Source organism: Manis javanica, chromosome X (assembly GCF_040802235.1).
Source record: "Manis javanica isolate MJ-LG chromosome X, MJ_LKY, whole genome shotgun sequence".
NCBI classification, from domain to species: domain Eukaryota; kingdom Metazoa; phylum Chordata; class Mammalia; order Pholidota; family Manidae; genus Manis; species Manis javanica.
In genome coordinates, this window is record NC_133174.1 from 92,096,844 (window position 1) to 92,113,297 (window position 16,454).

Here is a 16,454-nt window from a genome sequence, read left to right on the forward strand (position 1 = left end):
TGTGTTGAAGTCTCCTAGAATGAATGCATTGCAGTCTATTTCCCTCTTTAGTTCTGTTAGTATTTGCTTCACATATGCTTGTGCTCCTGTATTGGGTGCATATATATTTTGAATGGTTATATCCTCATGTTGGACTGAGCCCTTTATCATTATGTAGTATCCTTCTTTATCTCTTGTTTCTTTCTTTGTTTTGAAGTCTATTTTGTCTGATATTAGTACTGCAACCCCTGCTTTCTTCTCACTGTTGTTTGCCTGAAATGTTTTTCCATCCCTTGACTTTTAGTCTATGCTTGTCTTTGGGTTTAAGGTGAGTTTCTTGTAAGCAGCATAAAGATGGGTCTTGCTTTTTTATCCATTCTATTACTCTGTGTCTTTTTTGATTGGTGCATTAAGTCCATTTACATTTAGGGTGACTATTGAGAGATATGTACTTATTGCCATTGCAGGCTTTAGATTCGTGGTTACCAAAGGTTTAAGGTTAGCTTCTTTAGTATCTTACTGCCTAACTTAGCTCGCTTATTGAGCTGTTATGTATACTGTCTGGAGATTCTTTTCTTCTCTCCCTTCTTATTCCTCCTCCTCCATTCTTCATATGTTGTGTGTTTTGTTCTGTGCTCTTTTTAGGAGTGCTCCCATCTAGAGCAGTCCCTGTAGGATGCCCTGTAGAGGTGGTTTGTGGGAAGCAAAATCCCTCAGCTTTTGCTTGTCTGGGAATTGTTTAATCCCGCCATCATATTTAAATGAAAGTCATGCTGGATACAGTATCCTTGGTTCAAGGCCCTTCTGTTTCATTGCATTAAGTATATCATGCCATTCTCTTCTGGCCTGTACGGTTTCTGTCGAGAAGTCTGATGTTAGTCTGATGGGTTTTCCTTTATAGGTGACCTTTTTCTCTCTAGCTGCCTTTAAAACTCTTTCCTTGTCCTTGATCCTTGCCATTTTAATTACTATGTGTCTTGGTGTTGTCCTCCTTGGATCCTTTCTGTTGGGGGTTCTGTGTAATTCCATGGTCTGTTCGATTATTTCCTCCCCCAGTTTGGGGAAGTTTTCAGCAATTATTTCTTCAAAGAGACTTTCTATCCCTTTTCCTCTTTCTTCTTCTTCTGGTACCCCTATAATACGAATATTATTCCTTTTGGTTTGGTCACCTAGTTCTCTTAGTGTTGTTTCATTCCTGGAGATCCTTTTATCTCTCTCTATGTCAGCTTCTATACGTTCCTGCTCTCTGGCTTCTATTCCTTCAATGGCCTCTTGCATCTTATCCATTCTGCTTATAAATCCTTCCAGGGATTGTTTCACTTCTGTGATCTCCTTCCTGACATCTGTGATCTCCCTCCGGACTTCATCCCATCGCTCTTGCATTTTTCTCTGCATCTCACCCCATTCCTCTTGCATTTTTCTCTGCATCTCTGTCAGCATGTTCATGATTTTTATTTTGAATTCTTTTTCAGGAGGACTGGTTAGGTCTGTCTCCTTCTCAGGTGTTGTCTCTGTGATCTTTGTCTGCCTGTAGTTTTGCCTTTTCATGGTGATAGAGATAGTTTGCAGACCTGGTACGAGTGACCGCTGGAAGAGCTTCCCTTCTTGTTGGTTTGTGGCCTTCCTCTCCTGGGAGAATAGCGACCTCTAGTGGCTTATGCTTGTCAGCTGTGCGCAGACAGGGCTTCTGCTACCTGCCCGTTTGCTATGGAGTTTATCTCCGCTGTTGCTGTGGGCATGGCCTGGCTGGGGCTGCTCCTCCAAAGTGGTGGAGCCCCTTTGGTGGGGGAGCGGCCAGGAGGCTATTTTTCTCCATAAGGGCCCTCTGTGCTCCCTGTTGCCCAGGGGATTCGAGTGCCCAGTGATCCCCAGATTCCCTGCCTCTGGTCTAAGTGTCCTGTCCTGCCCTTTAAGACTTCCAAAAAGCACTCCCCTTCGCAAGGTGCTGGGTTCTTGCATGTGTGGATGTGGTCTGGATGTTGTCCTGTGTCCTCTGGTCTCTATTTTAGGAAGAGTTTTGTTTGTTATATTTTCATAGCTCTATGTGTTTTTGGAAGGAGATTTCCACTGCTCTACTCACGCCGCCATCTTGGCTCCGCCCATCCTATGTTTTTTTTATAGCAGCCTGATCTGACTAAGAATGGGCAGCAGTGTTTAACAGAATACATTGATGACCTGCATCAGCAATTCTGTATTTTTATGATATTCAGAAAAGGATATCTGCCCAAGAAGCATGTGAATTAAAGTCCACTTTCAAGTATGTAAGAGGAAAGCAATTTTGTCAGCTTGCCAGGAAGAATATTAGCTTATCTAACTAGATTTGCTGCCTAGAGCTGAAGGCTAGATGATAAGGAGTCCTTCCATTGTTTCTAGTTCTAGGTTTATCATTAATGAATTGTATGACCTTGGCAGTCACCGAAGTACTTTGCCCCTTGAGTCCCTCTTTGCTAAAATTTAGATTCTAATGTCTATTTTTTAAAGGTTTGGCCTATAAAATAATAGAAAATCTTTAATATTTCATTGAAAAGCCAAAATGGGGGGAAAGATGTCAGTTTTTCCTACCTTTGAAGAATATCTAACCAGAGTATAACTTGCAGGAATACAATTGAAGACTATCCCAGAAGGTGGTAGCTTACTGAAGTAATCTGCATTTTCAGTATTTTACCTTCTGGGTGACCAGAGGTTGCCTGAGCCTTTCAGGAAAAAGTGCTGAAAGTATGAGTGAATGAGTGCTTTTGACATCCTGGGAATTTATGAGTATGCCAGCCCTGGATACAATAACACAGCTAATACCATGTATGACATTGAACAAGACAGTTTTTTATATGTTGTACTTTTACCTTATATGCATTTGTAGATAACTCTGTTGCATGGGATATTGAGGGAGAACATAGCACATATATATCTATCTACAATTTTGCCAGGCCAACTGCCTGGGTTTTTGTTAAGTTATCACTGACATACACTCTTATGAAGGTTTCACATGAGCAGCATTGTGGTTACTACATTCACCCATATTATCAAGTCCCCCCCTACATACCCCACTGCAGTCACTGTCCATCAGTGTAGTAAGAGCATATACTTTTTTAAACCAAACATAAATTTTAACTTTTAAAAGCTATAACCATTTTTGAAAATTTATAATCAACTTAGTAGACTAGATTAAATTTACAAACTTGATTACCTGTTTGGCATAGTCAGTTGAAAATTATAATGGGGAGGATTTCTGGATGGCAATGTAAAGAACTCAAAAGATCTCCCCAGAGAAACAGCTAATGGTTCAAAATTAGCAAAGACAATCATTCAAAGACTCTGGAGAATGTTAAAAGGATTTACAACTGACAGAACCATTTATTCAAAATCTACAGAACTCAGTCATAGTAATAGTAGGATGCTATAATATCTGATCAGAAGGCTCTACGCATACTTCTACCCAACTCTGTTGTAGAAGTGTATTCCAGTAGGCTCGGCAGCCAAGTGGCAGCTCCCATCTACTGCAAAAACTGTTCCATAATACAAAGGTTCTGCCAGGGAGGGAGTCAGAGAAAACCTCAAACTGTCAACATCCTGGCCCTGCCTGGGGCACCTGACTTTATTTGGATTGTGGAGCAATTTATGCCTCCAAGGAATTGTCCCAAAAAACCAGCTAAAAATCAGTGGAGGACAAAACGATGATAGACCAATAGAGGCAGATCAACAAGAAGTTTAACAGAGATCAGAGAAAGACAGCAAAGGAAACCTGGTGATATGGAAGAATGTGCACATAACTAAGGCCACACTCTCAGGAGAAATGAGGGGAAACTGCTTTGCTTTTAGTCCTTGACTAAATGTGGGACAAAATTGTAAGCCAAGTGTGAAAGCAGTTGCCAAGCCACACAGATCAAACAAAAAATGTAAACCTAATGACCTTTAAGCTTAGTGGAACTTAAGCACAACTCTGATCAGTGGCTGACTGCTAAACTGTAATGACCCAGGGATGCCCCTTAGGAAGCCAGATTTAAAGATCAAAACAAGTGGAAATCCAAGTGGGAAAGTTGGGGGCTGCACACTGGGAGAACAGACTTCACAGAACTAGTCCAGCCAAGTTACTAAACAACAACAAACCCTGAAACAGTGACAATCAGTATCAATAGCTGCTGTAATATATTACCTAAACTGTCCATCAGGTAGGTTGCATGCAAGAGAGTGGTCCTGATAGCACAGTGGCAGGAATGGGATCTTGTCCTGATCTAGTATACCAGAGCTTCACCCCCCTCCCTGTGGGAGTTACAGGTGAGTTAATATATAGGGCAATGGGAGGTACAAGCACTGTCAAAAAAGATAAAATAAAACTTCCCCATAAGATGCTCTTACCTCCTGTACATTTGGGGTACACTACTGTGATCTTTGGGAGCCACTCTGCTGTTACTCCAGGAACACACAGAAAGTCAGCTTCCAGGCCTTTTCCCCAAGGTACAAGAAGGGCCAGCCATTGCTGGTCTATGTGTCAAAATGTCCAGGACCATGTCCACTCAACAGAGTCTCCAAAATTTAATGCAGTTGGGGCTGGCAGCAGGATGTTGCTCTGCTTGCCACATCCTGGTTTCAATAACTCCTCTTTGGTTAGCACATATAGTTGTATAGGAGAGGCGGCAATGTGTGTTAGCATATCTACAGAGCACAAGGCTCCTTTTGGAGCTTCTCATTCAAATGCTGTAGCACTGTCTGTAAGTGAACTGACCATTGTTACCTATCATGCCTATCCAGTAGGGTTTTATGGTACATGAAACCTCTGCTTTATTCCTAATTGCTGCACCTATTCTTGGAATGCATGTCCAGTAAAGTGGGTGCCCTGATCACTCTCAATCACCTGTGGCCAGCCATAGGCTGGAAAGAGACACTCTAAGCCCCTCTTGGTGGTTTGCTGATCTGCACAATGTGCAGGAAAAGCAACCAATAGGCCAGTAGCTGTATCCACGTAAGTCATGGCATACCAATATCCTTCTGATATGGGCAGAAGCCCAGTATAGTCCATCTGCCACCTGATAAGGAATATTGGCCCCTTTACTATTGTCCCATGTTGCTGTGGGACTCGGCATAAGTCCCTCTGAGAGCACACAAGGCACTCTTTCAGGGCTCTGCTGACTTCAAAGGTCAACAATAAGCCCCACCGACAGACTACAGTACACACTGTCTTTTGCCCCACGTGCAACAAACGCTGATTTGACCATTGGGCTACATCAGAGGCAGGCTTTCCTTCTAGTCAGTGCACCTGGGCCAATGTGTCTGCTTCATCATTCCCTGGGGATGCCAAAGGCAAATGGCCAGTCACATGATATATGATTAACAGTCTTAGTCTGACCAAAGGCCCATAGGTATTGCCACAACTCTTGCCCACAAAGGTGCTGGTGACCAACCATCCAGTTGGCATGGTACCCTGTCAGTAGCCACAGGGTCAAGCCCCGATAGACGGACCAGCTGTTAGTGTAGATAACTATAGGGGAGGGCTCCTGGGTGATCACGAGCCGTACTGCCCACAACTCAGCCCATTGGCTGCTCTTCCCCTCTCTATCCTCCATCCATATTGTCTCAGTCTTAGGATGGAAAGCCACAAGCCTCCACTTCAGGGGCTGCCCATGACTGGAGTCATCTGTACACTAAGCATCTTCAGGTATAGGGGCTTTTCCCTCCTGATAAAGACTCTTGGCTACCAATGGCTCAACAGCAAGTTCTTCCTTTTTCCACTGGTATATGTCACTGGCCCCAATAAGCGTTGGAATTCTCCACTTATGGGGCTAGTAGACAGGGCACTACGCTGCTGTAAATATGCACCCCATTTGGCCAGTGTAGGTGTCTGTACCACGCCACTCTGTGGCCTTTGGGTCCAATCTCGCACCCACCCCGCAATGGGATAGGTGATTATTACCTTGGTCAGAGCTTATTCCAGTGATGGGCTCTGTAGCCAGCAAGGCATGGTACACAGCAGCCAGTTGCTTCTCTATCAAGGTGTACCAGTCCTCTGCTCCTTTCCATAGTTGTGACCAGAATCCAATAGGTTGGCATGACCGTTCAAGCCACTGCCAAAGACCCCATCCATAACCATCTTCTGTTACATGAACATCTAGCTCACAGGGCTTGTTGAGTCCATTACAGTCAAGGCCTGTATGGCCTTAGCAGCAGTAAAAGCATCTGCACATGTTTCATCCCAGTCCCACCTGATACCCTTTTATACCAACCGATATAAGGGTTTCAGAATTTGTGCCAAGTGCGGGATAAACACTCTCCAGTAGCCCAGAAGACCCAAAACTCTTGTAATACTGCCACAGTGGTAGGGGTGGGGAAAGCCTGGACCTTGTCTATGACTGCTTCAGGAATAACTTTAGTTTTACCTGACCAGACAACCCTCATTATTTTTACTGACAAACCAGTTGCCTGAATGTTGGTGCTATTCACAGCCCATTTTTTCTCTTGTAGATGTTACAGCAATCTAGTAACTGGCCTTTTTAAATCTGCAAGAGAATCAGATATGAGCATAATATCATCAATGTACTGATATACCCACACTTCTTATGGTTTATTCCATGTGGCCACGTCCTGGGCTACAAGTCCATGACAAATGGTGGGACTGTGGAGGTATCCCTGTGGAAGGACAGTGAATGTCCACTGCTGGCCTTCCCACATGAAGGCAAACTGTTCCTGACTTTCCTGTGTTATGTCATTAGACAAGAGAGCATTAGCAAGATCCACAACATAATGATATGTCCCCAGGTCATGACTTAGTGTGTCCATAAGGGCTGCTATTGAGGGAACAGCAGCATGCAAAGGGGGTGTGACTTTATTCAATTCCCTATACTCCACAGTTATACACCTGGTGCCATCTGGCTTTTTCACTGGCCACACTGGGGAATTAAAAGGACTATGGGTAGGCTTTATGATGCTCACCTTCTCCAATTCCTGTAGAGTTTTCTCCAATTTCCTTGTGTCCCTACAGGCAATTTATACTGCTTAATATTTGTCACTCACCTGGGTACAGGCAGAGCTACAGGTGGGTGCTTAGCATGTCTCCTTAGAACTGCTTTTACCACACATACCCTCAGTCTGAACTCATCTGCAGTGGTCTGTAGCCACAGGCCCTGCCAGATATCCACCCCCACAATATATTCCAGGATGGGAGAAAATTACACAGTATACTCCTTTGGGGGTAAATGCCCTATCCCCAATGGGATTGGGCTTTCTTCCTTCTAATTGCCTTACCCCATAGCCATCTATCACAGCAGGGCTCCCAGGAAAACACTCAAGGTTGCCTGAGAACCCGAATCTTTCTAAGTCAGAGAACATTCAGCTCCTGTGTCCACCAGTGCCAAGACATGTTGTACATTCACAGGGGATCAATGAATTGCTAATTCTACATGTGGCCCCTAGTCCCCACCATGTCCCCCAAGGTGGAGACCTTGACCTTCCCCTCAGTTGAACCACTATGCCCAATCATCCTGTGGAGGTAAGGGCCCAGGCAGAGCCTGAGTACTGTCCCCCAGAAAATCTTCCAGGGACACAGTCTGGACATGGGGTTTTGACTCCAGCTTCCATGTCCTGGACTTCAGCGACTGGAACTGCTGCTCTGGCTTTAATTAGTGCCACAGTTCTAACAAGATTCTATTGGGCTGCCCATCAAGTTTTTCAAATCAACCCACATTCGGGTCCTTGAGACCTTCACAGGGCCCTTTGCACCTCTCCTTTCAGTCATAGCCCAAACTTCCTTCCGTGCTCTTATCATTTCAACCTCCGCCAGATTTGCTAATCTGTACAAGTAGCTTCACTTATCAGTTGCCCTATGTGGAGAGCAGAAATAGTCACTAGGGACCCAAAGAGAGATGGGGGAGCTGTATGGAGCACCAGATTTCTCATTCCTACAGTGAAAAATCTCCTCATCGAGGCCCTGGGGGTCCATATTATAAATGCTATTCTTCATGCCCAACTCCCATAATACCTCCTGGAGCTCTGCAAACTAACTAGTTTTCCAATTAGTAAGTATGGTAAATCACCCTGATTAGGCCAAACTATCCTGATGGCTGCTGTCAGCCAATCCAGAAGTGCCTGATTCCCTCAGGTGTGACAGACACTTTGCAACCACTGCCAGAGGGAAGGCTGAATCATCAGGGTAGCCAGTCTACACATGTCAGAACTCGACATAACAATGTTTTCCACTCACATATCCCAAAGACGCAAAAGCCTCGTAGGCAGAGGTTCCGACAGCTTCTGCCGATCCTGAACACTCATGTCCACCAGCTCATCCTGGACATAGGAGCAAAGCATGGAGTGCTCCACAACCTGGGGAGGGGGTGGCTCCTCCCCCTGAGGAGCCCATGGTTGTTGTGTTTTTATTTTCTTAATTACAACTGGGTGGGTCTTTAACACAGGAGAAGCTGGTGCCTCCAGCAGTGGCCTTGACAAGAGACCCACCCTTGGGCCCCACCCCCTAAACTTCTCTTAACATTTTCTCTACCATCTCCAGGGCTGAAGGCATTGCTCTTTCCTCCCCCTCCCATGGATTCTCCTGTTGCCTCTTCGCTCACTGTTAACATATCTTCCAGGAGTGCAACCCATCTTCTCAATAACTGTCCCTCTTTCTAAGGGCATCCTGTAGGTCATTGCCCAGCTCCTCCAAGTAATGCTGAAGTGTGTCTCTCTCCTGCCGAAGTCTCTCTCTCTTCTTGATAACCTTTCCACTATCTCGAAGAAAAGGCATCCCACAATCCCAGCTGCTACATGGCCACTCAGGGCCTCTAAGCAGTCTTCTATTTCACCTAGGGCTAATTCTGCAGCTTCCAGTGTTTCCACCCTTCCCCATCTGGGGAAGGCCTCACCCCATTAGGAGGTACATTACCCTAGGCCAATTCCCCACTAGGGGCTCCCCAATTAGAAGCCTTACAGATAGGGGGCTCCCAGTTGAAGCTACACCCTCTACTGCTGCAGCCACTGGGGCCTCCCCACCATCCACCATCTCTAGGGGAAGCCTTCCCAAGGGCCACACTCATGTAGACAGATTTCAGGTTCAAAGGTCCTGCTGACTACTTCCAGATAAAACTCCAGGGGGAAAAATCCCAGAGCTAAATACCTTTGAAACCAAAGTCAGTCAGAGGGAGAAATAAAGTGGGAGAAACCCATTTCTTTCTTACAAGTAGTTGTCCTCTTCTACTCTCCCGTGTCTCTCATGATCCAGTTGCGGAAGTAGGGGCCCCACCAAACCTCTCTGGTCCAGATATGCCCTTGCTTGCCATTGTAATTACCTATTGATATGGACATGGACTACTTCTGTCCACCCCTTGGAAACACCTATTGATATGGAGACGCACTAAGGCCAGGCAAGAGATTCTGGAAATATTGAAATTTTATCCACAGATGATATATTTGAAGGTGGGGCCTTTGGGAGGCAATTAGGCCAGAAGGGTGGAGCCCTTATAAAAGAGACTCCTGAGAGCTCCCTTGCTCCTTTCATCAGCTATAGTTACAGCAATAAGACAGCTGTCTATGAACCAGAAAGCAGACCCTTATCAGACACGAATCTGTCAGCACCTTGATATTGCATTTCTCAGCCTCCAGAACTGTGAGAATTCAATTTCTGTTATTTATATGCCACCCAGTCTATGGTAATCTGTTATAGAGGCTCCAAAGGACTCAGATAGGGCATGTCTGCTAATGGGTATGAAGTTTCTTTTTCATATGATCAAAGTGTTCTAAACTCTGTAAAAATATATAGTAAAATCCACTTTATTTTATTTTAAAAGGATGAATTTTATGTCAGTAAATTATATTTCTAAAGCTGTTAAAAAAACAAGGACTGTTTCCAGTCCTGTTTTGGAAAAGGATGAGATTAGTAATCATAAAGATTTCATGTTTGCATAATGATTATTAACTGTATAATAAAAATTTATAAAAATTATACTCACAAAATCATTATTTGATGCTCTTCTATCTCATACCTTGTCCTCTTGCAGTCAAGGAAAGTAAGAATATGCAACGAGAATTGTATGTGATAATTGTGCAGCTCTCAAGTATTTTTAAAGGCAAAAAGCAGATTTACATATTTACTTGAGACATTTTAAGGTCAGCAAGGGAAATGCATACACTGAAATAATTTTCTAAAATGCAGGTGGAAGTGGAAGTAGGTTATGAAATTGTATGTAGGTAAAAAATCACTATAATATTATCTATCTTAAAAAAGGTTTTTATTGATTTCAGAGGTATTTGCATATTTTCCTACCAAGAATGAAATATAAAATATAGCTACCATGTTTGTATTCAAACAAATAAAGCACAATGAGAATTCTAAAACAATATTTAATTTCCCCTATTGTGAATGAGGATAGAGCCAAAGTGAAATATACTTTAGATGTAATTGGGAAATGTTTGCTTTTTTATATGGATAATTATAAAAAAGTATTAATCTGTGTAACTTCAGGTGAGAATTTTAAAAATCAGGCTTATTTCAATCTTAACCCAGTTTCTAGGATGCTCTGAGTAAAAGTCTTAAGTCATGTTGAGAATCCCATGTTCTTGCTTAATTTAGGATAACCTAGCATCTCCCCCTGCTGTACATTTTCCCCAACTACAGGGAAGTGCAGAGAAAGCTAGAGTAGGGAAAATGAGTGTGTTGAACTGAAGGGGGAACTAAAGTACAATTATTCTGATTTTTCTGCCATTTCTGACTTCAAAGGGTCATGATACTGTGTTTAGGAATGAAATTAAACGGAAGAAAAGAGCTTGAAGTTCCTTGGCCTGTGACTGAGGTTTTGGGAGGTCAGACAATAATTGAGTCTTGCTTGATTCTGCCGCATCAGCCATTTACGTAAGAGTAGACTTACTGGCTAATAACTACATTGCCTCTTTTTAACCTAGATCTCAGAATTTTCCTTAACATTAATGGGCATTAATTTTTTCTTTGCATTTTGTCTTGTATCACCAATAGATTTGACTTCTTAAGCATTTCATATTTTGTATTTTCTTATTATTAGATTTCTTTAAGTAGTTTTTAAGGCTAGTTTTGGAAAGATGACATTTTGTTTTTTGTTTTACTACTTTATCTTATTCTGATAAAATATACATAGTAGTTACCATTTTAACCATCTTAAAGTGTTCAATTCAGTGGCATTAAGTCCATTTACAGTGTTGTGCAACCAGCATCAATATGTAGTTCCAGAACGTTTTCATCACTCCAAAATGGAGCCCCATGCTCATGAAGCAGTTGCTTCTTCTCCTACTTTTCCCAGCTCCAGGAAACCACCAATTTGCATCTCTATGGAGTTTCATATGCTGGATATTTCATATAAATGGAATCATATATGTGGCCTTTGGTGTCTAGCTTCTTTCACTTAATATAATGCTTTCAACATTATGCAGCATGTATCAGTACCTTATTCCTTTTTATGGCTGGATAATATTCCATTGTATGGATATACCACATTTTGTTATCCATTTATCAATTGATGCACATTTGGGTTGTTTCCACCTTTGGCCATTATGAACAGTGCTGCTATGAACATTTATATATGCAAATTTTTATTTGAGCACCTGTGTTGCAGTCCTTCTGGTATATACCTAGAAACAGAATTACAGGGTCATATCACAATTCTGTGTTTCACTTACTGAGGAAATGCCAAACTGTTTTCCAAAGTGTCTGCTCCATTTTGCATTTCTTTCAGCAATGTATGAGAGTACCGTTTTTCCACATCCTTGCTAGCACTTGTCCTTTTTCTTTTTTTTTTAAACTATAGCCATGCTAGTGGATGTGAAATGGTATCTTAGTGTAGCTTTGATTTTCATTTACCTAATGCTTAATTATGTTGAGCATCTTTTTGTATCTTGTTGGCCACTATGTATCTTATTTGGAAAAATGTCCATATTGAGTTAAATTTTGATAGTGTGAGTTAGAGATTCAAATTTATTCTTTTGCCTGGAGATATACATTTGTCCCAACACCGTTTATTTAAGAGGCTATTATTTTCCCTCACTGAATTGTCTTGGTATCCTTGTCAAAACAATTAGCTATAGAAGTATAGGTTTATTTGTGGACTTCCAATTCTGTTTCAGTGACCTCTATGTGTAAGTCTGTTCTTATGTCAGGACCACACTGTCTTGATTAATGCAGCTTTGTAGTAAGCTTTCAAATCAAGAATAGAATACTCCAACTTTGTTCTTCTTTTTCAATATTATTTTGGCTATTCTGGGTCCCTTGTATTTCCATATGAACTTTAGCTCATCAGTGTCTGAAAGAAAGGCAATCGGAATTTTGATAGGGAATGCATTGAAACTGTAGATTAGTTTGGGGAATGGTGCCATCTTAACAATTACGTCTTTCAATCCATGAAGATCTTTCTATCTCTTTAGATCTGCTTTACTTAATTTCAACAATGTATAAGCAAGGTATAAGTCTTGCACTTCTTTTAAAATTTATTCCTAAGTCTTTTATCTTTTTTGATGCTGTTATAAATGGAATTGTTTTCTTAATTTCATTTTTACATTGTTCATTACAAATATATGGAAATACTACAGGTTTTAATTTAATTTTATTTTTACTGAAACTTTGTTCTCTTTGACCATTACCTCCCCATTCCGTCTCCCCACAACCCCTGGTAGTACCATTCTACTCTCTGCTTCTCAGTTTGACTGCTTTTCAGTTTTCCTCATTGAAATGATATCATGTAGTATTTGTCCTTCTGTGTTGCTTATTTCATTTAAAATAATGTTCTCAATGGTCAACCATGTTGTCACAAATGACAGCATTTCATTTTTTTAGGTTGCATAATATTCCATTGTGGGTATATACCACATTTTCTTTGTCAATTTATCCATCAGTAGACATTTAGGTTGCTTCCATGTCTCAGTTATTGTGAATAATGCTGCAATGAACATGGGACAACAGATATCTCTTCAAGATCCTTATTTCAGTTCCTTTGCATGTATACCCAGAAGTGGGATTGCTGGATCATACAGTAATTATGTTTTTAAGTTTTTGAAGAACCTCCATATTCTTTTCTATAGTGGCCACACCAATTTACATTCCTGGACCACAGTTTACAAGGGTTCTCTTTTCTCCATATCCTTAACAACACTTGCTATCTTTTTGTTTGTTTGTTTGTTTTTTGGGTAATAGCCATCCCAATAGGTGTGAAGTAATATCTCACTGTGGTTTTGATTTGCATTTCCCTGATGATTAATGATGTTTGAGCACCTTTTCACATACCTGTTGGTCATTTGTATGTATTCCTTGGAGAAATTGTTCAGTTCCTTTGCCCTTGTTTAAAAATCAGGTTATTGGGGTTTTTTGTTTTTTTGTTATTGAGCTGTAGTAGTTCCAAAATACAACTGATTTTTGTATTTGATCTTGTACCTTGCAACCTTGCTAAACTTGTTCAATAGCTCAAATACATTTTAGAGGATTTATTTGGATTATCTATATACAAGATCATGTCATCCACAGGTAGAGATCTTTTTACTCCTTTTCCAATCTGGATACCTTTTATTTCATTTTCTTGACTAAATTATACTGTCTAGTAGAATTACTAGTACAATGGTAAATGGAAATAGGGAGAGTAGACTTCCTTTTCTTGTTTCTGAACTCAGAGGGAGAGCTTTCAGTCTTTCAGAATTAATATGATGTTGATTATGGATATTTAGTAGATGCTTTTTGTGAAGTTTAGGAAATTCCTTCTATTCTTCATTTGCTGAGTTATTTTATTATAAAAGCATATTGAATTTTGTCAAGTGATTTTTCTGCATGCATCTGTTGAAGTGATCATATGGTTTGGTTTTTGTTCTTTATTAATACCATGAATTACAGTGATTGATTTTTCTATGTTGACTCAACATTACATTTCTGAGAAAAATCCCACTTGGTCATGGAATGCAATACTTCTTACATGTGACTGGATTTATTTGCTAGTATTTTGTTGGGAATTTGCTGCATCTATATTCTTAAGTGATATTTTGTAGTTTGTACTTTTCTTGTAATATCTTTGGTTTTGATATGAGGGTAATGCTAGCTTCATAGAATGAGGTAAGAAGTGTTCCCTCCTTTTCTATCTTTTGGAACATTTTGTAAAGGATTGGCATTAATTCTTTAAATATTTGGTAGAGTTCATCAGTGAAGCCATCTGATCCTGAGATTTTCTTTGTTGGGAGGCTTTTGATTACTAATTCAATCTCATTATTTGTTACTGGTTGGTTCAGAATGTTGTATTTCTTCACGATTCAGTCTTGGTAAGTTGTATGTTTCTAGGAATTTATCCATTTTGTCTAGATTATCCAATTTGTTGACATGTAATTATTCATAGTAGTCTCTATGATCCTATATATTTTTGTGGTGTCAGTTGTAATGTGTCCTCTTTCATTTGTGATTTTATTTGAGTCTTCTCTTTTTTTCTTAGTGTAGCAAAAATTTTGTCAATTTTGTCTATCTTTTCAAAAACCAGCTAATAGTTTTGTCAATCTTTCCTATTACTTTTCTGGTCTATTTCATTCCACTCTGACCTTTGTTATTTCCTTCCTTCAGCTAACTTTGGACTTAGTTTGCTTTTCCTTTTATAGTTCCTCTGGTGTAAGGTTAGGCTGTTTGAGATTTTTTCTTCTTTTTTATTGAATTATGGTTGATGTACAATATTCTATTGGTTTCAGGTATACAACATAGTGATTCAACAGTTATGTACATTATGAAATGCTCACCATAAAAGTGTAGTTACAAGCTGTCACCATACAAATACATTATAATATTATTGACTATATTCCTTATGCTGTACTTTTTATCCCTATGACTTATTTATTTTATAATTTTAAGTTTGTTCCTCATTATCCCCTTCAACTATTTCACCCTTTCATTCCTTTCCCCTAATCTCAACCACTTTGTTCTCATGTTTATGGGCCTATTTCTGTTTTTTGTTTGTTTTATTTTTTTACATTTGACATATTAATGTAAGCATTTATCACTTCCCTCTAAGAACTGCTTTTCCCACATCCCATAAGTTTTGGTATGTTGTGCTTCAATTTTTATTTGTTTTGAGATCCTTTTTGATTTCCCTTTTGATTTCTTCTTTGACCCATTGGTTGTTCAGGAGTGTAATTTTTTCACATATTTGTGAATTTTTCTCCTGTAATTTGTTTCTAACTTCATACTAGTGTAGTTAGAGAAGATAGTATGATTTCATTCCTCTTAAATTTGCTAAGACTTGTTTTGTGACCTATCATGTGTACTACCCTGAGAGCATTCCATGTGCACTTGAGAAGACTGTATGGTCTGCTGTTGTTGGATGGGGCATTCTGTATATGTCTTTTAGGTCCATTTGGTCTTCAGCATAGTTAAAATTTAAAGTTTTGTAATTATTTTTCTGTCTGGATGATCTATCTGTTATTGAACATGCAGTACTGAAGTTTCCTACACTTATTATATTGTTGTCTATTTCTTCTTTCAGATCTGTTAGTCTTTTCTTAATATATTTAGATGCTCTGATGTTGGGTGCATATATATTGATGATTGTTACAGCTTCTTGATGAGTTCACCCTTTTATCATCATATAATGACCTTCTTTGTCTCATGTTACAGCTTTTGAGTAAAAATCTATTTTGTCTGTTGTAAGCATAGCTACCCTGTTCTCTTTTGGTTTCCACTAGCATGGAATATCTTTTCCCATCCCTTCACTTTGAGCCTGTGTGTGTCTCTAAAGTTGAAGTGAGTCTTTTGTAGGCAGCATATAGCTGGGTCTTGTTTTTTATTTATCCAGCCACTCTATACCTTTTTATTGGGGGATTTACTCCATTTAAATTTTAGAATAATCATTGATAGGTATGGACTTACTAATTTATTGTTTTCTGGCTGTTTTGTTCATTTTTTCCTCTTGCTTTTGTCCTCTGTAGAGCATTTTCCATTGTGGTATACTTTGATTCCCTTCTCTTTATCTTTTGTGTATGTACTGTAGGTTTTTGCTTTGCAGTTACCATTAGATTTACATAAAACATCTTACAGATATAACAGTTTATTTTCCACTGATAACAACTTAGCACACAAAAACTCAAATCTCTTTTTTCCACTTTTATAAGAAATAATTAGCATACATCACTGTATAAGTTTAAGGTGTACAGTGTGATGGTTTGATTTACATATATTATGAAATGATTATTGTAATAGATTAAGCTAACATACATCATCTTATGTAAATGTAATTAAAAGAAAAGAAAAAAGAAAATTTTTCTCCTTGTGATGAGAACCTCTTAGGATTTACTGTCTTAACAATTTTACTATATATCACACAACAGTGTTAACTATAATCATCATGTTGTACATTGCATCCCTAGTATTTATTTATCTTACAATTAGAAGTTTGTACATTTTGACCATCTTCCTCCAGCTCTCCCTCCTCCCACTCTCCACCTTTCTTAACCATCTGTCAAATCTCTTTTTCTATTTTTTTAGGTTTATTTTTTATATTTCACATGTAAGTGAGATCATA